The sequence below is a fragment of the Perna viridis genome, chromosome 7, assembly GCF_037379345.1.
Source record: "Perna viridis isolate PV_CMFRI_1.1 ecotype Kerala chromosome 7, ASM3737934v1, whole genome shotgun sequence".
NCBI classification, from domain to species: Eukaryota; Metazoa; Mollusca; class Bivalvia; order Mytilida; family Mytilidae; genus Perna; species Perna viridis.
Genome location: NC_142451.1, coordinates 48,411,525 through 48,433,747, shown reverse-complemented (window position 1 = coordinate 48,433,747; position 22,223 = coordinate 48,411,525). Strand labels below are relative to the sequence as shown.

The following is a 22,223-nucleotide window of genomic DNA, read 5'->3' as shown; positions in this document are numbered from 1 at the left end:
GGGTGTAATGGCTTTACTAACTTACGTGAGACAATCATTGATTCAGTTTTTTTGTGGATTAAACTTTACTAGCAACTGACGAACGGTGTATCAACAGTTCAAGATCCCCGCAGCATTTCCAGGAAAGTAGTATACATGATGGGTTCAAGTCGCATTTTTCAGGTGGATTACAGGGGGTTAGCCCCAATGCGCATGTGCATGACGTCACATCCGGTGGTTGTGGACCGGAAGTGGACCTTCGTATGGCAGGAAGTGGACTTTTGGTGACAGGAAGTGGACTTAGATGGGGGATAAACCTTTTGATACAGGAAGGGGGCGCTTAAAGGTAAGAAGGGAGGAAATGACCTCCATAGGTATCCTCATTAAGTGTCCTAATTAGTGTCATTATATAGAATGGTGTAAACAGGTAAGTTATAAAAGGATGGATGGTATTATGACTAAAGTTGTCTTTCTTTGTTTATATAGTTTTTTTAATTTTCATTTTTTTTCATTAACGTTCATTGGTTTTTAATTATTTTTGTTAATTATTTGTTTGTTATTTCATTTTCTTTGTGTAACAATGTCAAATTGAATGGGCACTTTGAATAGATTTTAAATTTTGATTTGGATTTCTTTGTGTTCAGTGGATTGTGTAATTTGAATAGATGTCTCACGGATTAGACAGATGTTTGGAACTTCCCATTTTACTGGTGATTTCAATAGGGTCTGACAGTCGCGTCACGTGACACGCGTGATTTAACGAGAATATTCGTTTCCGGGTACTTTGCAAAAATGGCGTTGTCCATCTTGTATTGGGCTAAGTAGGTTGGAGGCTAGACAAAGCTAACCAGGAAAAGTGAAGCAGCTGTAGAAAGTGGTCGTGTCCTACGGTTTGTTATGGATGACCTACGCGTTTGGCCAATGTTCAAGCCGCAATGAAAGACGCTTCATTCAAAATTCAGGTATGTTACAGTGTATTAGTGAATATCACAGCGTCGTTTCAAGTTATGATCAACGATTTAGTTTTGACAGTGAATATATATTGTTTAAGTGATCTGTGGTTTATTCAAGGCTTTTATCAGAATTGTATATATCTTCGTTATAATATTAACCTTGCGCATTATCAAACGAAAGGTAAACTTGACCTCACTCGGTCGAATGCCAGTAGGAACACTAAAACAATAATGGCAATTTAGTTCTACATCGTACATGATATACATATAAGTGATTTTTTATTTGAAAGGTGATTTAAACTTGTTTTTATCATTATTAGTCGAATTGTTCATAGATACAAGTTACTGTCATGTAATTGTACATATTTTGATGAACTAGAATTTTGTTTAAAGATCGTCCTTGATAATGAAGATAACGGTATTATTAAAGATGCTATGTGTGAGTGTCCAATGGGCCAGTACAAGTGCCATCACGTTGCAGCTGCACTTTTGTTTGGGTAATGTATATACTGTTTATATATGGTCAAGCTGATAACAATTGTAGATAACATGGTAATTCAATAAGTTACATATATTTGAAAAAAAAACATCAATTTGAATATTTATTATTCAAACAAAACCCTAACTCGTTTTGCATTTTTACTGACATTGTGGAAACCTGACTTCTTTATACATTTTGCATGATCATTTCAGATACAAGAGAGCAAGTAAGACGGATGTAAAGTGTAGCTGGCTGAAACATCCTAAGTCTGTCCCACCAAAATCAACAGTTACCATGAGCACACTTTATCCTCCAAAACAACCTGAATACAGGTACAAAAATGTAACTATAGGAAAGAAGGACAACAGTTCAATTTTGTATATGATACATTGCAAGTAATTTAAGACATATGATAAACAAAAAATTAATCGTATTGTTTTAATTGACCAAAAAGCAATATTACTTTTTTGCACAAAATGACTACATTATTTTTTTTCTTTATTAAATTAAAACAGCCTTATACAGTGTACATGTAGTTAAGCGTTTGTTTTGTATTTTTTTAACTAAGTTGATAATGCATATAGGGCTTTGAAGAAAGACATAACTGATGAAGATAGGTCATTCTTATATAATGAACTTGGACAATTAGGGCGCTTTACAGGTTTCAAATTTGATACTTTGTGTTAATTTGTTTTTTTTTTAAAATATTTTTAGTTCTTATTTTGGTGTCTGTTACACATGAATTGCAAGTTATTTCATTTACAGACCGTATATTTTGGTTTCTGATGTGACCCCTAGATAGTGTTATTAACTCAATAAGCCAATCACTCTCTTTATTTTTTTGGGGGGGGATTTTGTAATTCTTTTTTTTTTTAAAATTTTTTGTGATTTACTCCCTATATTTGTAAATATATATGAAAAAGCCTGCATACAATTTTTTTGTCTGTTTGTTATATTGTATTTATACAAGGTCATTAAGACCGTGTTATGTGGCCATGGTTCAAAGCTGAACATAAGGCGTATATAAGTTATTAACACATTTATATTTCCCTTTTTATAAATATGAGACGATAATGAATGATCTTGATCCCATTTATGATATTTCTGCACAGGAAAAATGAACATTTGGTATCTTTTCATAATTTGATTTCATAGTTTGTTCAATACACACTCAAATAATACCTTTACAATGCATAATACTAGGTTAAGTGTTTTATAATATTCCATAGAGGGGTGGCCATTTGACCTGGAAGTGACAATTGACACCTTTTGCTTTGGGGTACTTTATAATTATTTCCCTTTGAATTTAACTATTTTCATGAAAATCACAACTTCATTTTGTTCTCAGCTAATTGTATTGATGTCATTGACAGGAAAAAATAGTTTAATACAACACACTTACTACAGAATTAATCTTTCTTATAAGAAGCAGAAATATTTTGCAAATTTAATAGTTGTCAAAAACCTCGCCTTTTAAAATATACACAAGACATAAATAATGTTGATCGAGCCGTTTAAAAAGATACCGTCCCTGCGAGACCCGACAGGACAAGGACGTTAAATACTCCCTTATACTCGGCGTCACATAAATAACATACTGTTAAAATTTGAATAAAAATATTTTCTACGACTTTATTGACACCCACTGTCGTTTAAATTGTCTTAAATGACTTGCTCATTGGTTTAGCCAAACGGCTTCTCCCTAAACAAGTCGCTTATTAGCTTAAATCATGCGTAACAAATCCTTACGGGAAAATCCCATATTAATATCCGCCATGTTGGTTTCAACGGGACGATTTGTTTACCAACGAAGTTCGTAAGTTCCCGTCTAACTCCGGTGACAATCGTCTGCTTGATCAACTTCTCGGTATTGTACGTTGTTCGCGTAAAATAAATCCGAGATATCCAAAATAACACCGAAATGCATTGTGGGTTCTTCGGTTTTTGGACAAACCATTTAAAAGTAAACAACATCTCCTAGCAACCCGATCACTGTAAACATGGCCGACTTTTTACAATGTAAATATTGGCACCGAGAATTAAAATCTGACCGGAATTTAACGATTCAATGTTTAGGGAAAAACCGTTTGGCTAAACGAATGAGCAAGTCATTTAAGACAATTTAAACGACGGTAGGTGTCAATAAAGTCGTAGAAAATATTTTTATTCGAATTTTAACAGTATGTTATTTATGTGACGCCGAGTATAGTTAGTTAGTCGTCTCTACAGGCTAGAACACAATAAACCTTTAGCCGTGAGGCAAAGGTCATTTCTCATGAACGTGATTGTTGTCAGGAGAGAATTGGTGGGAAAGACCTAATAATATATTAGAACTTCCAAAAAGTAAGTGTTTTATTTTTTTCATGTACATGTAGCGTTACACTGAATTCTTTCAAAGGGACCTGCAGCAACAGAAACTCATGTTCCTTTGATAGAAGATTTGATGATTAGTCCTGAGTATCTCACAGCAGGCGATGCAAAAACCTGGTTGGGACAAATACTTGTTCTTTCAAGCAAGAAAATCATTGAGACAGCATTTGTGACAAGTGGTCAGAGAGAAAACCCCATTTTGGCAGCCATCAGAAGGCTGAGATTCACTGCCTCCAACTTTGGCCAGATCATAGGGGCTGCTAGACGTAATAGGTATGTTTTCAAGGCAAATAAATGTTTTTTTTATTTTTCTGATACTTCAATAGAAACATGTTTTCCTCTAAAAATACTATTTTGGATTTATATGTGACTTTGTAACTTGATTTCTTTCGCTGTCACCGAACGGAGTTTAACTAAAACTGTGCCACTCATGTACCATTATAATAAATAAAGGTTAACTCTGTTGGTGTATTCAAGTTAACATCCCAAAAAATTAATACTAGAATGTTCATTTCAGATATCTTTATATTAATTTTTGAAGAGGGCGCTGAAATCCCCAACTTTCCAACTAAAATCGAAAGATAGACATGTGGATGTTCAACATATTTTTTTCCAGATTGACTGTATCTCTCAAAAAAAGCCTTTTGAATGCATATAACTTAGACAAAAGAGCGCCAATGCTGTGGGAATTTCTCATGAACAGTCAGCAATGCAAGAATATTGCAGGATAGGGCATGCTACAGTACATCCAACAGGCATGTTTAGTTTTAAAAAAAATGTTTTATGGCTATTAAGCATAAGGAACAGGATAACAAAATTAATTTTAAGATTTAATCCCCCACAATCATATCTAAGTGGTAGATAGGAGTTGAATTTCATATGACCACAATTTGTTTCCATTGTATAATGGTATTACCTTGTTATCATCATCATTAGCGTTCTTTAAGTTTATTTACGATCTTCATATGGCATGAAAGAGTTAAGTGGATTTTATTGAAAATTTACATTGATGTTAGGCATCATATATGTACATGTAAATGTGAATGAAAGACTAAGAAGGGGGAAATCATTGTAAAGTCTATGGAAGAAGTGTTGACCAGAGAAAAGATGTTATATCTTCTTTAATGTGGGTCAAATGGACACCACTCTGCAAAGTATAAAAAATACACTAAGCCTTAATCTATGCATTTGTTGCATATTATATTTACAATGTACATATGTGTTTCTCATATTTGTTTTGCCAATATACAATGGAACTTGGAAAAATATTAATTTAAAGATTATAAGTAGCGGAAGCATCAGAATAATAAATGTTTAATAATTATGATATATATACAACTTTGTATTGTGGAATACAGCTGTATCTTAAATGGAATTCTTTTATAAAATCATACTTGTAGGTATATGGCTTCATGAATCAGGAGTCCTTGGTGCATCTTTGATGGCTTTGTACATTTTACACAGAATATACACCTACAGAAAAAAATAGATATCATGCCTGGCATAATTGAGGTTAAATGCCCTTTCTCAGCTAGAGAAATGACACTTGCAGAAGCCAGCTCGGCTATAAATGATTTTTTCTTAGGTAAATCCAGATAATATTAAGATATTTCTTTAAATATACAGATTTTGCTTTCTTCGCAGCTTTAAATAAATAAATAATAGCCATCTTAATATCACATGCATGACATATTGCTACTTTTTAGTAGTACAAAGTAGCCTGCTAAGTGAGTATCCAATGATGGGCAAAGTTCATCCCTTTTAGTTTTGAAAATTTTGGTTGTTTATGTAGTCAATCTCAACATAATGATGAGTCAAAGAGGGGCCACACCCCATAAAATCTACTCTTTATTTTTGGTTTGTTTTTGAAAATGTTTCAATAAATTTCAAATTTTGAGCTATTTTTTATCCAAACCAGTTGCATCCATATTGAAGTCGCTATATACTGCGTTTCAAAACCTAATATTGTGTCCAAATTGTGGTTATATAATACTGTGCTCCACTAAGTCTTTTTTTAAAATAATTTTTAACATGTGATGGGAAAGTGAGTTAATATATGTTTTAATCTTTTCAGTACTAGGTGATGATTTAAATTAAAAGAAAGTCTGACTATTGGCATCAGATACACGGACAACTGTACTTAACTGGATCACAGTACTGTGACACCCAAATCATTCGAATTTTGAACGAAAATTCTTGGGCTGTAAACATTACAACCATGTTGGATTTTTATTTTGTGCAATTTTTACCATCATTAGAACAATAAACGATATGTTTTATTTTATGGACCAACTAATTACTGTATACACAAGTGAACTGCTGTGAGATAAAGTTTTTACTTCAGTTTCAAGTATTTCTAAGTACACGTGTATTTCAAACTCAACACTCTTAAATTTTTGTTTTAACTACTCAAAGGTAGAAATTTCATTGAGTGTAGTAGGATCTGTTTTTGTAGTTGTACAGATTTCCGGCCTTAGCCATAATTTGTCGCTTTAAGTTCTGGACAGTATATATTTAATTATGTATTAAACTCCATTTACTCAAAATGTTTTGCATACATTACTCAAACTTTGCACAGTGTTTACATACATATATGAAATTCGAAGAAAAAAATCTGCATTTCTTACATTTTGGTTATTTTATGTTCTTTATTGTTTGTCTTTTTTCCATGTCTGGCCTTTGTCCCAAGATCACATGTAAATGTACATTATTTTGATATTCACTAAAATATTGGTCCCTTAATTATCCTTTCGGTAGTACTTTTTTGTGTGATATGTAATTTAACAAGCATTGAACAAAGGTGATTGAAATTTTGCACACTGTAAAATGAGTAGTTAGAAGTTTCAATATAATCCAGAAAATAATGTGTACTATAGATTGTAGAACGAAAAATAAGTTTTCAAAATTTTGTTTAATAGTGAAATGTGGTAAGTCTATCATTAAATTTCATACTTATCTGCAATTTCCTTCAGTAAAGCAGCCTGCAAATTTACAAGACAGCAACAAAGCTGGAAAATTTTAGTTGATATATGTCTGTATTGAGCTAGAATTAGGTCTAAATTGGTACAGTTCTTTATCCTTTCATTCGCCCTCTCAACATGAATCCTGATCCTTCCTATTTTATAGCACAGTTTAGCTTCTTCTTTAATGAAGTGTGTATTGTTAGATAAAAATGGTGGAATATTTAAAGAAACACCAGTCGGTAACTTGTCAAAAATATTGAACCCTTTATCGGCTATTATTAGGTCACTAGGATACAGTTCGTCTAACAGTTTACTGTGTTCAACAATAGCAGCAGCTGAAGTCGAACCTGGATACAATTCTGATGCATATACCAGTGCACCATTTGGTGCTACACAGGTTACAGCTTAAACAGTATGCCTGCTCTTGTAATTGCTATAAGTCAGAGAGCGACAGTTCATGTCAGAGGGAACATCCTGGATTACTTCTGTTGCATCAATGGCAATACGTGCTGAAGAAAAATCTTCAAAAGATTTCGGCATTGAGCCCTTGCACTTTAACTGGCTTGGAATTCCAAGTTGCTTTAAAACTCCTTCAGAGAAAATTTCATATAACACAGACACATATGTGTTTATGACATTTGAGATTGTTGCTGGGCTAGTGTTGAATCTAACACCTAAATCCATGTCTCAGTTGTTCAACCTGAGCTTCATGAGTGTCATAAGGAGTTGATCTTCAACACTGAAAAGTTACAGACCAGTCAGCATAATAATTGAAAGGAGCCAATCTATAAAGCAGGCTAACAATAACTTGGAATATATCTGCTGGAAATGAGGTATATAGCAGCATCTGAAAAATACAGTTTTATTCTTGTAAATGCAGTTGAACATTTTAAACTACAATACAATAACCTACCTGTTATGCAATGTATGCAAAAAAAACAAAAAACAAAACAAAAAAACTGTTGGTCTACTAGTTTAACACCCATGAAGTATACATCCGAGTATGGTAATTTACCACCCCATTAAGATGCATAACAATCCTGCAAATCGTTGAGGAGGAGTTGTAGGGCGTATATTCATGTACCAATTAAACACAACAGAACTATTAATATCAATAATAGTGCTGAGGCTTACCTTTTTCTGTGTTTTCTATTATATTATTGATGGACATCCTAGCTTCCATCAATTTCTAAGTAAGAATTTCATCCTCTAGCTGACGTATAGTCCTCTGTAATTTCTCAACTGAAATAAGAAAATGACAAATTGTACATGTTCACATTAACCTTCTGGTTTTCTAATTTCATGACATACTTTTTTGCAAGAAAGTTCTTAATACCAGCCTATTCTAAGCACTAATAAAAATATTTTAACGCTTTGTTTTGAAACTGTGTAAAGTAATGACTATTTACAATTTCATAAACATAAGAATACCTCTCTGGCAGTTAAATCTTAGAGACATATCTATGCATGTTATGATTATAACAGTCACATTTGATGTTTATCAGTAATAAATGTGACATCCTTGATTCAGAGTTCTTTTGCAATTACTTGTAAGAAAACAGGAAACTGAAATACACAGAATATTCAAGAATAGTCTTCCCCACTTCAGTTGCTTGATAATAATGTGTATAATCTATGCTTTAAATATTCTTAATTGTTTAGACTGGTCATCTAGTAATGGTTCACAATCCATACAAGTTTCTTCATCTTTATCATCAGAAAGTGTATGGTAACTATGATCAAGGGAGGCAGCCCCTGCAATCACTAAATCAATATCACATGCATCATCTTGTTCCTCTAACTTTGACATCGCCTGTTAAATTAAATCAAATTATATGAAGTAATGATTTTCAACATAATGACACTATACTGCAATCATCCGATGTGATCAAACAAAATGCATTGACAGTATATTTATTGATGATATACAAAAAAACAATATACAAATTCATCTGAAGCCAAATTAAAAATTTTATATTTTTTTGTGTGAAAATCCGCATTGATCTAAATAAAAAAAAATGCTGAATATTGAATATTAGTAGCTTTTTTCAAAATAATCCTGACATTCCCCACCGCTGTCAACTGAGTATAAAAATGGTTGGTGCCTAAACTAACCTCATACCACGAGGTTGAACAGTTATAAACAAAGTAACCAGGAATCAAATAGTACATATATCATTATATATGTGATACTGTATAAATTTGCAGCATCTGAAATGCTCAACCTTTTTCCCCCTTACAGCATAATGAAGGTTAACTAAGAATTAAAATTCAAGTATTCTATATTTCAATATTTATTTAATAGAGAAAGCTCTAAAGGAACGTGATACATCACTTAATATATCGTGAGAAATTACATTAAAATGTTAAATATAGCTAGCATTTCATTTAACCTATTGGTTGTAGTGTACATGATTTATTGACTAAATAGAATAGATAAACTTCAGTACATTTTTAAATTGTAAATAATGAAAATTGGTATAAGACAGAAATGGCAGCTCATTTGACAGGAAGTAGATGTCTCAAAGGCCTGAAATCGGAACCCACGATATGAGACCCATACTATATACTGTCTGCCAAATATCAAGAGGCTGTGATTAATAGTTAGCTGAGAAAAGTGTTATGAAAAACTTTCACGTGTGAAATTCGGTCAATAATTATTAAAGAAAAATTATTTACCTACTTTCGTGGAGTAGATACAGGTACCTCTGGGAAGTAGTCAATATTTGTTTTACACATCTAACTAAGCCTGCCTAATTTTTTTGTCAGTCACATTCTTCATTTTAGGCTTAAGTGGAATGAAGGACCACATTGGAAATAAAGCATAATTAAAGGTTATATACGCCATCCTAAGGTAAAAAATCCAACCTTTTTACATACTTTTTTGGCTAATACTGAATTTTATCATTCGGCCTATATACATTTTGACAAGTTAATATTTTAAGTACGTTAAAAATGTGAACTCAGTAATGTATGAATGTACAAGTATATTGATATTCAATCTATCTATCTATCTATCTATCTATCTATCTATCTATCTAGTTTTTGGTGTATAATAGTTGGTATACAATGTATATATAAAGCGGTTAGAAAGGAGACAAAAATGATATAGATAACAGTAAATCAGAAAATAGCTTCGATTGATACGTTAAATCCTAAAGCTGACGAATTGGATCATTCATAGTGACTGCCTGAGAGTGTAGCTCGTATCGCCGTTATATAGTACGAATTTCTGGACAATTCATATTTTGAAATTTGAAAATATTCACATTACCTGCATCTATCTACCCATTTCTTTCTTTTCTTGTCATTAACAGGAAATCTAAACAGGCTGCACGTTTGATTTCCGCCTGTACGATGCGTACAGCCGTAGGCAAAGCAATACACCATTTTTGTTTGTACCCGGAAGTCGTAAAACGGAAATTGACGTCAGACGCGACTAACGGACCCTATAATAGCCCATGTATTGATTTTTAACATTTTCATTGTGCTTTATGAATACATTACCCATGTAAGGATGTGTTGTGCAATGTTTACCTCTCGGAAAGTAATTTTTATGGTTGTTTTAATTATTTATGTTTAATTATTTTTAATATTTTTTTGTATTGATTTTGAAATTTTGACTAACAAATAATGATTATCCTAACAATTGTAAGGTTTACACGTTGTACATTTGGAACGTTAATAGCTTTTGAATGGTGTATTGCCTTACATTTTGATTATAATTAGATTTTTAAAGTCGACCATTTCATCACCTATTACAGACACACTCAAACGTTTCATCGATTTTATCCGTGTTATGGGGCTCTAACGGGTAAACCGATTTCTTTTTCATATGTCGCATGTACTTGATCTGACCCGTTATGGGGGTCTATTGGGTAAACCATTGACGAATTGTTTTTTCTCTCCATATTTTCATTCGTAGTTTGTTTCCTACGCCCTTTTTTGTTAAAGTTTGAGACTTGTGTGCTCGTTTAAAGCTTTTTCGTTTTTTATTATAAGGAGATTGAACTTTTTACTGCTATAGTATTTTCGATATTTGCATGTCGCGTATACCCTTTGAACGTGTTATGAGGCTCTATCGGGTAAACCGGTTTCTTTTTCATACTTTCAGTGTTTACATGTCGCGTGTACTAGATTTGACCCGTTATAGGGGTAAACCATAGAACTACGGAATTTTATTTTTCTCTCCGTAATTTGATTCGTGGTTTGTTTCCTTCGCCCCTTTTTCTTGTTTAAGTATTGTATGATGGTTTTTTATAAGGAGATTGAACTTTTCATTGCTATAGTATGTGTTTAAGTTACTTACACTCAAACTTTGACCCGTGTTATGAGTCTCTGATAGTAAATATGTTTGTTATGCTGTCGCTAACGGTTTTAATAGGTGTTATCGGTTTTGAGCTACCCTGGATTGCAAGGAGGTCTTTCTTTAGTATAGTTTTATTACACAACAAGATGTTTTTCTCTTCTATATTTTATTTACAATTCATATTCATTGTTCCATTCGTCGGAGTGTCGTCTGTTTTTCTAAACCGGGTCCTGCTCAATTGTCTGTTCCATAAAATGTTCTTCTCTTTAAATAACACCTCACGATCCGATCTTCTTATGATTCTACTTTACTATACGTAGTCCGAGTATCATTGGAGTCAAGGCTTTTTTTTCCACTCTATTTAATCTTCACTTCCTTTTGTTCCTGAATAACATGACTTCTGGTGGTGTTCGTTGTATTTCCCATATAGCTCCTCCTTTTTTGATGAACTATCCTCTCAGGTTCTGGGATCGTAGAGCAATATGATTCATCTAGTTGAACTTATGTAACTTTTTGATTTCTTAAGGTCGTTGTTTTTTACACAAGGATGCACGATACTCCGCTCTGGTTTCCACTTGTATTTGATATTATGACGTTGTACGTTTTACGTTCTTAATACAGCTATACGATCTTTGTTCCGAAATCCTCTATATACAGTTCCATTTATAAGTGTCACATCTGTTTTCTGGTCGACTTTTTTCTTTTCTCCAGCTGGTCGACCACGAGGTCTTTTTGGGGCCTCACTTTCTTTTGTCAGTTCATTCTTTGGTTTGCTTTGTGCCCTTCCTGTTGTCCATTGCACGTGTATTCATCACGACTGGTGATTTCTTCTAAATGAATCCCTCGACATGGAACTATCTTGTAAATCTTTATTGCTCCGTGTCCGTCCATCACCTTTGCGAGTCGGCCAAGAAGTGACCACATATCCTTTTTGATCTCTATTTATACTTTTCCTCATCCTGAATTTCCCATGGGAAAATGTTGCTTCTCAATCTCAAGTTGTCGGGAGTGCCCTGTTTCATGTTAATCAATAAATATCCGTGGGGTTTGGCGGTGGCATACTCGTACGATTTCATGAAGTAGTTTGTCTTTTTGGGAAAAAATTGTTGGCCATGGTCATGTCCTGTGATATCCTCTGGGATTTTTAAACAGAACCAGGTAATGAGCATTCAGACTGATGGTTCTGTGATACTTGTTTTTGTTGAACAGATTCTGAACCAGCAACATGACACTTATATTTTTATGGTGAGAATAGTTCGTCAAGAGATTGGAGATAGATTCAATGACGGAATACATCATATCGTCTAGAATAAACAGTTGTTTCTCTCTGGGATCCAAGGTGTCAAGGTCGGGGAGTCCTTGTACAAAGTCCACATCCTCCATAACTCTGGTACACGTCGTAGCACCACGTTATCCGATCTGGTCTAGGCATCATCAGGTGTTTCACGTTTTGAACAAATCGGCGTGCAAACATCGTTTTTCCACTTTCGGTGGGTCCTGCTATGATGCTGGTAAAGGGAACGGCCCAGGTCATGAAATGGTCGTCCAAGTATCCTTTGGGCACGTCGAAAGCAAAGGGGTCGTCTGTCGGATGTATGAAAAAAATTTCGTCAGTTGTGTCCTTTGGGAAACGTTCTTGAGTTTCATCCTGGATCGATTGGCGTAGCCCTTTCATCGAAGTATAAGGGTCTTGGCGTAGTCCATTCATTAAAGTATCTTGTTTTCTTTCCTCAAATAATACTGGTAAAATCTGGTCATCAAAGTATCATAGTCCGATACGTCGGTTTGACTGGGTCTTATCTGTGGGTACGGTCTGTATCTTGTCGTATCTGAATTTGTACTCTGAACTAATCTCGTATGTCTGTTTAAACTATCCATTCTACTCAAAGGCTTTGGACAGATGGAATAGGGGAACATGTTTGCTCTACGACAGTCCATGTACAACTGTTCCTTGTCCGGGTTAAGCTCGTTTTTATATGGTTTCTATATGTGTTGTTTGTACGTGTTTGTAGGTGTGTGTTTGTAGGTGTGTTGTTTGTACGTGTTTGCTTGTAGGTGTGTATTTGTACGTGTGTGTGTGTGTACGTGTACGTGTTTGTAGGGGTGTGCGATAAGATAATACCAACACTAACCCTAACAACTAACCCTACTATAACCCCGAACCCTAAATCTAACTGATCTGATTTCGGGAAAAGTCTTCCTTTTGGATACGGTTAGATCTAGGGTTATGTCTTCAATTGATTACAGTTAAATCTATAGTTTGGTCTAGGGTAAGGTCTATTGTTATGATTAAGTGTAGGGTTGGGACCAGGTCTTATTATTTGTCTAGGGATAAGGTTATGTCTAGGGTTAGGATTTGGTCTAGGTTAGGTTTCGGTTAATGTTATATTAGGGTTAGGTCTTGTTTCTGGTGTTGGTCTTCATGGTCTAGCTTGAGGCCTTTGATTAAAGTTAGATCTAGAGTTTTTTATGGGGTAAGGGTAAGATATAGGTACTTGTTTCTGTTCTGGGTTATATTTAAGATTAGTGTTCGGAATAGAGTTAAAAACGTAGGATAAAAAAAACAAAAACAAAAGCAAAAAAAAACAAAACAAAAACAAAAAAAAACCCAGAAACTGTCATGATAAAACCAGAGCTAAGGTTATGGTTAGACTTTCAGATAGATCTAGGATAAGGTCTTCATCTTGATCACAGTTAAATCTACAGTTTTTAGTCTAGGGTTAGGTCTACAGTTATGATTTAGTGTATGGTTGGCATCAGGTCTTATTATTTGTCTGGGGTATTATTAGGTCAAAATATAGGTTAAGGTTAGGTCTAGGTTAAATAGTTAGATCTAAAGTTTGGTCTTTAGTTAGGTTTTGGTCTTGATGGTCCTTGGTGATGCCTTTGATGATATAGTTTGATGATGAAGTTAGATTTAGAGTTAGTTATGGGGTTATGGTAAGATACAGGTACTTGTTTCGGTTCAGGGTGGTGTTTAGAGTTGGTGTTCGAAATATAGTGAAAGTGTTTTGCGTTAAGGTGAAAGAAAATGTCATGGTAAAATAAGAGCTAAGGTTAGCGTTAGAGTTTCAGATAAGGTCTAGTGTCAAGAAAGTTGTTAGACTCAACCGTTAGATATAGGATCAAGTCTATGGCAAGGGTTAAGCCTATGGTTAAGTATTGGGTTAGGCTTAGGGTCATGTTTAAAGTTGGGGTCAGATGTTGTTATTTGTCCAGGGTTATGGTCAAGTTCAGGGTAGGGTTAGGGGTTAGGGTTAGTGGTAAGGGTTAGGGTTAGTTTAGGGTAAGGGTTAGGATTAAGATTATGGTTAAGTGTATGGTTAAGTATAGGGTTATGCCTAGTGTTATGTATAGTGCTTAGGTCAGTAGGGGTTGGTTTAGGTTTAGGGTTAGGATTAGAATTTCAGATAAGATCTAGTGTAAAGGAAGTTGTTGGACTCAACCTTTAGATACAGTATCAAGTCTATGACAAGGGTTAAGCCTATGGTTAAGTGTTGGGGTAGGCTTAGGGTCATGTTTAAAGTTGGGGTCAGATGTTGATGTATGTCCATGGTTATTGTTAAGTTAGGGTTAGGAATTATAGGTGGGGTTAGTTGTTAGGTTTGTGTTGGTATTATCTGATCGCACACGACTACAAACAAACACGTATACGTACACACACACAACTACAAACAAACACGTACAAACAACACACGTACAAACACACACCTACAGACAAACACGTACAAACAACACACGTACAAATACACACGTACAAACACACACCTACAAACACGTACAAACGAACAAAACAATGTTCTTGAAGCCATATAAAAATAAGTTTAACCCGGAAAAAAGTGACAGTTGTACAAGGACTGTCGTAGTGTAAACATGTTCCCCTTTTCCATCTGTTCAAAGTCTTTGAGTAGAATGGATAGTTTAAACAGACATATGAGATTAGTTCACCGTAAAAATTCAGATACGACAAGGTAAAGACCGTACCCACAAATAAGACACAGTCAAACCGACGTATCGGACTATGATACTTTGATGGCCGGACTTCACCAGTATTCTTTGAGGAAGGAAAACAAGATACTTTGATGAATGGACTACGCCAACACCATTATACTTCGATGAAAGGGCTACGCCAATCGATCCAGGATGAAACTCAAGAACGCTTCCCAAAGGACACAACTGACGAAAACTTTTTCATACATCCGACAGACGACCCTCTTGTTTCGACGTACTCAAAGGATACTTGGACATCCATTTACCAGCGTCATAGCAGACCCACCGAAAGTCGAAAAACGATGTTTGCATGCTGATTCGTTCAAAACGTGAAACACATGATGATGCCAAGTCCCAATCGGATAACGTGGTGCTACGACATGTATCAGACGATTTATGGAACCATGGAGGATGTGGACTTTGTACAAGGACTCCCCGACCTTGACACCTTGGATCCCAGAGAGAAACACTTGCTTATTCTAGACGATATGATGAATTCGGTCACTGAATCTATCTCGCATCTCTTCACGAAATATTCACACCATAAAAATATAAGTGTCATGTTGCTGGTTCAGAATCTGTTCAACAAAAACAAGTATCACAAAACCATCAGTCTGAATGCTCATTACCTGGTTCTGTTTAAAAATGTATCACAGGCCATGACCATGGCCCAACAAAAGTTTCCCAAAAAGACAAACTACTTTATGAAATCGTACAAGTATGCCACCGCCAAACCCCAAGGATATTTATTGATCAATATGAAACAGGGCACTCCCGACTACTTGAGATTGAGAAGCAACATTTTCCCATGGGAAATTCAGGATGTGTTTTTGGATGAGGAAAAGTATAAATAGAGATGAAAAAAGATATGTGGTCACTTCTTGGTCGACTGGCAAAGGAGATGGACGCACACGGAGCAATAAAGATTTACAGGATAGTTTCCTGTCTTGTGATTCATTTAGAAAAGATCACCAGTCGTGATGAATACACGTACAATGGATAACAGGAAGGGAACAAAGCAAACCAAAGAATGAACTGACAAAAGAAAGTGAGGCCCCCAAAAGACCTCGTGGTCAACCAGCTGGAGGAAAGAAAAAAGTCGACCAGAAAACAGATGTGACACTTATAAATGGAACTGTATATAGAGGATTTCGGAACAAAGATCGTATAGGTGTATTAAGAACGTAAAACGTACAACGTCATAATATCAAATACAAGTGGAAACCAGAGCGGAGTATCGTGCATCCTTGTATAAGAAACAACAACCTTAAGAAATCAAAAAAGTTACAAAAGTTCACCTAGATGAATCATATTGATCTACGATGCCAGAACCTGAGAGGATAGTTCATCAAAACAAAAGGAGGAGCTATATGGGAAATACAACGAACACCACCAGAAGTCATGTTATCCAGGAACAAAAGGAAGTGAAGATTAAATAGAGTGGAAAAAAACAGCCTTGACGCCAATGATACTCGGACTACGTATAGTGAAGTGTTATTTAAAGAAAAGAACATTTTATGGAACAGACAATTGAGTAGGTCCCGGTTTAGAAAAACAAACGACACTCCGACGAATGGAACAATGAATATGAATTGTAAATAAAATATAAAAGGGAAAAAAAATCTTGTTGTGTAATAAAACTATACTAAAGAAAGACCTCCTTGCAATCCAGGGTAGTTCAAAACCGATAACACCTATTAAAACCGTTAGCGACAGCATAACAAACATATTTACTATCAGAGACTCATAACACGGGTCAAAGTTTGAGTGTAAGTAACTTTAACACATACTATAGCAATGAAAAGTTCAATCACCTTATAAAAAAAACCATTATACAATAATTAAACAAGAAAAAGGGGCGAAGGAAACAAACCACGAATCAAATTATGGAGAGAAAAATAAAATTCGGTAGTTCTATGGTTTACCCCTATAACGGGTCAAATCTAGTACACGCGACATGTAAACACTGAAAGTATGAAAAAGAAACCGGTTTACCCGATAGAGCCTCATAACACGTTCAAAGGGTATACGCGACATGCAAATATCGAAAATACTATAGCAGTGAAAAGTTCAATCTCCTTATAATAAGAAACGAAAAAACATTAAACGAGCACACAAGTCTCAAACTTTAACAAAAAAGGGCGTAGGAAACAAATTACGAATGAATATATGGAGAGAGAAAAAAAAATTCGTCAATGGTTTATCCAATGGACCTCCATAACGGATCAGATCAAGTACACGCGATATGTAAACATTGAAAGTATGAAAAAGAAATCGGTTTACCCGTTAGAGCCCCATAACACGGATAAAATCGATGAAAAGTTTGAGTGTGTCTTCAATAGGTGATGATATATTTTTGCAAATCCCCAAATCGCCATTTTTAGAGTTAACATATTATATTATACACCAAACTATGCGGAATTAAATTGGAAAAACAAATATAATAATTTCATTGTGAAGATAGTACACATATTCTTTAAGTTTTGAAAAAAAGAAAAAATGGGAAAATTTATTCCAATAGGAAAACCTGATTTCCAATTGGAATATCGACTTTCCAATTGGAAAACCAGTTTTCCCATTGGAAATTCACAATGTCCCATTGGAGAACGAGTGTTCCAATTCGAAAAATTTCTTCCCATAGGAAAAAAATTTCTTTCAATTGAAGAAAATAAATCCAATCGGAGAATTTTTTTCCAATGGTAAAATAATTTTTCCTAACGGAATTTTTTATTTCCAATGGGAAGTATACTTTCCAATTGGAAGATATAATTCTCAAGTTGAAGATAAAAATTTCGATTGGAATATATATAATACTGAGGATAGCTTTAATTTCTCCGTTATTTCATATATTCATGAAATAAAATGATTTGATTGATATACCTGTATAAATCATGAAGTGCAAAATGAACCTGCATTTTCAAATTACAAAATTTTAATGAAATAAATACAGAAAAATGTACATGTACAGATACAAATGCGTGTGATTTTATAGGAAACTAGTTAGCACTTCTTATAATTAAGATTTTAGGTTATATGTTGCAACAAGATTGAAGTTATCACTATAGAAGTTTTATGGTCGTAATCATGAACTCGGTTTGTTCCCGTTCTGCCCACTTTTTAAAAATTATATTCTCATTCTGCCCACTTGTCATAAATAAACAATCAGGTACAAGTTGTTGTTTTAGTAATTATAGTCTGTTTTTAATATTACATGCAGTTCTAATTATCTTTTTTATAATTTCAAATTTGTACATAGATGCATAAATATTTTTTTTTCTTTTATAACAAAATATCTTTTTTTTCGTTTTACATGCAGTTGTAATTTTCTTTTTATAATTTCAAAAGATGCATAAATATTTTCCTCTTTTATAATAAGATATTTTATGTTTATTACAAAAATGAAATGCTATTTTTTTTTGTGCAGTAAGCTTGTAAATAGCTATTTAATTTTATAAAAAATTTACACTACCCAATTAAGTTAAACATTAATTTTATTATTTATGTGATTAAAAAATAAATTTATCTATTTATTCATATTCAGTTTTAAAAGTAAATTAATGACGAAATTAATACGCAAGCTTGGAATTATAATTCCTACCCAAGCTAAGCACTTATCACCAAATGCAGCAAGATCAAAGACCATCATGACACTGACTTGATGTCAAAGCTAGCTTTCATATAAACACTCCAAGCTAAGCACCTCTATATATTATGTAGCACCCTTCCCGAGCAGTATTAGTAAACCAATGCAGTAGGATGGCACACGCACAAATACAAGTACAATTTATCAGAAATAAGTATGGGTCTCAGAATTTAGCATATAATGGCTACATATACAGTGTAAAAAACAACCGTGGAGATATTGGAGATGTACCGTTAAAGATTGTCCTGCAACACTTAGTACCCACAACAACATACCTGTTGGCTTTGAACGTCATCAACATAACCACAACCAGAACTAGACTAACATCAATGCTAAGCAGATAATACACAACATACGCAAGAGATGCATAGATGAAATAAAACCAATCCCCTCAATCTATGACGAGGAAGTGACAAAACTCAGAGATAGTAACTGGAATGATGACACACATCAGACCGTAAAACATCTACAAACTTTAAATTCTTGCAAATCTACACTATACAGGGCTAGACGTAAAGTCACACTAAGATTACCAACTACCAGAGCCGATATACAACTAGATGGTGTATGGACACAAACAACAGCTGGTCATGAGTTTCTTCTGTTCGACGACAATAACAACCAAGACATGCGCATTATTGCTTTTGCAACATCAAATTTTGTTTAAATTGTTGGATATGAATACTTTTGTTACCTTGCCTAATTTAATTAATCATAAATGTATGTGCTTTATCAGTGCTTATTTCAAGTTTAATGTTGTTGAATAAATTATATATATTTCCACACAGTTTTTTTTTCTCTTTTGACTTGAATTTAATTGATCAGTGGACAACAGGAAGCAGATACTTAATACAAAATTATGGAGTAAAAGCTCATGAGTCTGCAAAAGATATATTCTATAGAACATTATGTACACATACCTGCATACCAGAAAGGATCTCAAAGCAGTTACAATGACATACGTTGATATTCACGGCTTTTTTATATAACTATTTGAATTATTAATGAATAACAGAAAGCAAGATTTGTCATTTAAGACAATGCAAATTTTGATTTTGTCTTTTAAAAGTTCCTTTATTGATGAATAATTTTATTGATAAGATATTGATTGATTGATTATGGTTTACCATTCAATGGCATATATTTAATGCATTTCATTGCTGATCAAACAAACTCTGCTTTGTACTAGTTCGACACGCTTAGGCGGATCTTCATTTGGTAGCTCACAGAAGCAACAGCTGAAGGAAGGCATGTCACCTTACTTTAACACATCATTTTGACTGTGCAAACCAGCTGTCACTTTATCTATCTCTTGAAATACTGTATGCTTGACGGAGGAGCAGTGACTGCCAATTTTAAAGTCTTTGGTGTGATTCCGCCAGGGATCAAACTCATGATCTCCATTCCTTATGATGAGCACACTTACCTGAAACCACCAAGGCGGTTTATAAAATACATGTAGTAATATTATGTGTAACTCATTTGTGGCTAAATATAAGTGTGCAGTAGCAGTACACTATTTTTGTTGTTCAGATGTGCATGATTAAAATGTATAGTTTGCCCGAAATGAATTCTAACTGATTTTAGCAAGTTGTACATGCTCAAGCTCAACTACTCTGAAACCAATATGTGCTTGATATAAGACTATAAATTCGTCTTTGATTTTTATAATTCCTTTTTATTGTATTCCTTATTTAATCTGGTAAACAAATGGATCATCAAATTTGATGCATTTTGGACCGTTTTTGGGTTATAAGGAGTCAAGCACCCCCCTCCCCCATACACACACACGCAATTCACAATTGTTTTATTTATTTTTGGTCCGATTTCAAAATTTTTAATTCATTGATTTCTTAGAAAATCCCTGCCTGCATTTTTCAATCATATTATAGATATTCCTTATGGTTTTCGAGTTATAATGGACTGCATTCTCCCAAGGCCATTATGGCACTGTTCTTTGCAGCACTATGATTTCTTAGCACTGTGCTATCAGAAATTAATTTAAATTATAATGCACTATGGGCACTGTGCTATAATTTTGGAGGAAGGAGAAAGAGCTGTGCTATGCCAGTAAGCACTGTGCTATTTAAAAATTATGGGGAGAACTCTGAAGGAGTCAAAGGGCCACACCCAAAAATTACCTTTTTTTATTTTTGGTCCAAATTCAATTTGTTTATAGATTCTTTATCAAAATCTCTTTTTTAAAATTCAGATTTGTAACAAAATCAGTTAGCATTCATTTGGAGCAAATTAAATATCATCATATTCCCTCATGCACATCTGCATGTGATATCCAATTTCCCTATAAAATTTGTTTAAAACCTAGAGCAGTTTATGAAGAGTAAGGATTACAAGAAATATGGACTGAAAGTGATTTCCTATATTCTCCCAATCTTTGAGGGGATAAAACAACCTAAAATTACAACATGTTTAGAAATCATCTGATATAGCCTATTAAGGACAATGCATAACATTAAAATAACTGTTAACATTTACAAAAAATCAATATACAGTACATTGTACCTGAACCAATTCACAGAACTAAACTTGTGATCGTCATTGATCATTGATCTGTCAAACCAAGTCGCTTCCATTTTTTGACATGTGAACAGCTTAGCATGGCACAGTTGAGTACAGTTAAGTCCTTCTGATTCTGCTTATTTCCCGGTCTAAAGTTAATCCCTACAAGAATATGAACCCATTCATTTTATATGAAGAAGAGTGAAGTATTAGTTTCTTAAGGTAAAAAAGGCCTTGCAATAATTCCAAGAAGGAATTGTAGGAGCGGTAATACATTATTTTTGGTCAACTGAATAAATAAGTTGTCCTAATTACACTGCAGAATTTCTCTTTATGACCTATGAAAAATGCTTCGCATGGGCACAGCTTGATACAGCCACAGAAGTTCAACCCTGAACCCAAACAGTTTGGGCAAGTATTGAAACACTACTAAAGCATGTCAAGCTTGAAAAATTAGAACTTTAATTGTGGTTAGACATTTGACACATGATAAGAATTTGACTAGAATGACAAAACTGTGGCCCTCTTTTGATCTTTTAACTCCTAAAAGGTTTGAACCACAACCACCAAATTCATTCAAAATCTTCATTTGGGGGGAGGGGGTATGGCACATTGTGGTAAAATTTCAAAGAGATCCATTTTTTTTTTTTTTACTCAAATACTCCAGACATTAGGGGTCTTTGTTCAATTTCCCTTTTTGGCCTTTAATTACTAACTTGTTCAAATCACAACTCAAAAAATTAGTCCCAGTCTTTCTTTGATGGTTTGCAACTTCTTGTAATTTCAAAGAGATTCATTCATGTATTGCTAAATTATTGTCATGCATTAGGAAAATGGTTGTTTCTTTCTCTAAAAAAAAGATAGCCAATGCAGTAAAATTGTTTCTTTTCACTTATTTTTCACATTTCATTCAGGAAACAACACATGACATACATGTACTATATCTATTTTCGAAACATTTTTTTCGAACGCCACTTAGTTATCAGTATTCGGCCAATTGGAAAACAGAATTGTG

General features: G+C 34.1%; 1 pseudogene across 1 annotated transcript; it reads right to left on the bottom strand.

The window, feature by feature from the left end:
- Positions 1–1,492: 1,492 nt before the first annotated feature.
- On the bottom strand, positions 1,493–10,136 carry LOC148613070 (uncharacterized; annotated as a pseudogene). The gene is made up of 5 exons (XR_015924611.1): positions 10,035–10,136; positions 8,386–8,559; positions 6,736–7,593; positions 5,178–5,256; positions 1,493–1,735 (listed from the first exon to the last, which is right to left on the bottom strand). The product of XR_015924611.1 is annotated as an uncharacterized LOC148613070 (transcript).
- Positions 10,137–22,223: the final 12,087 nt, after the last annotated feature.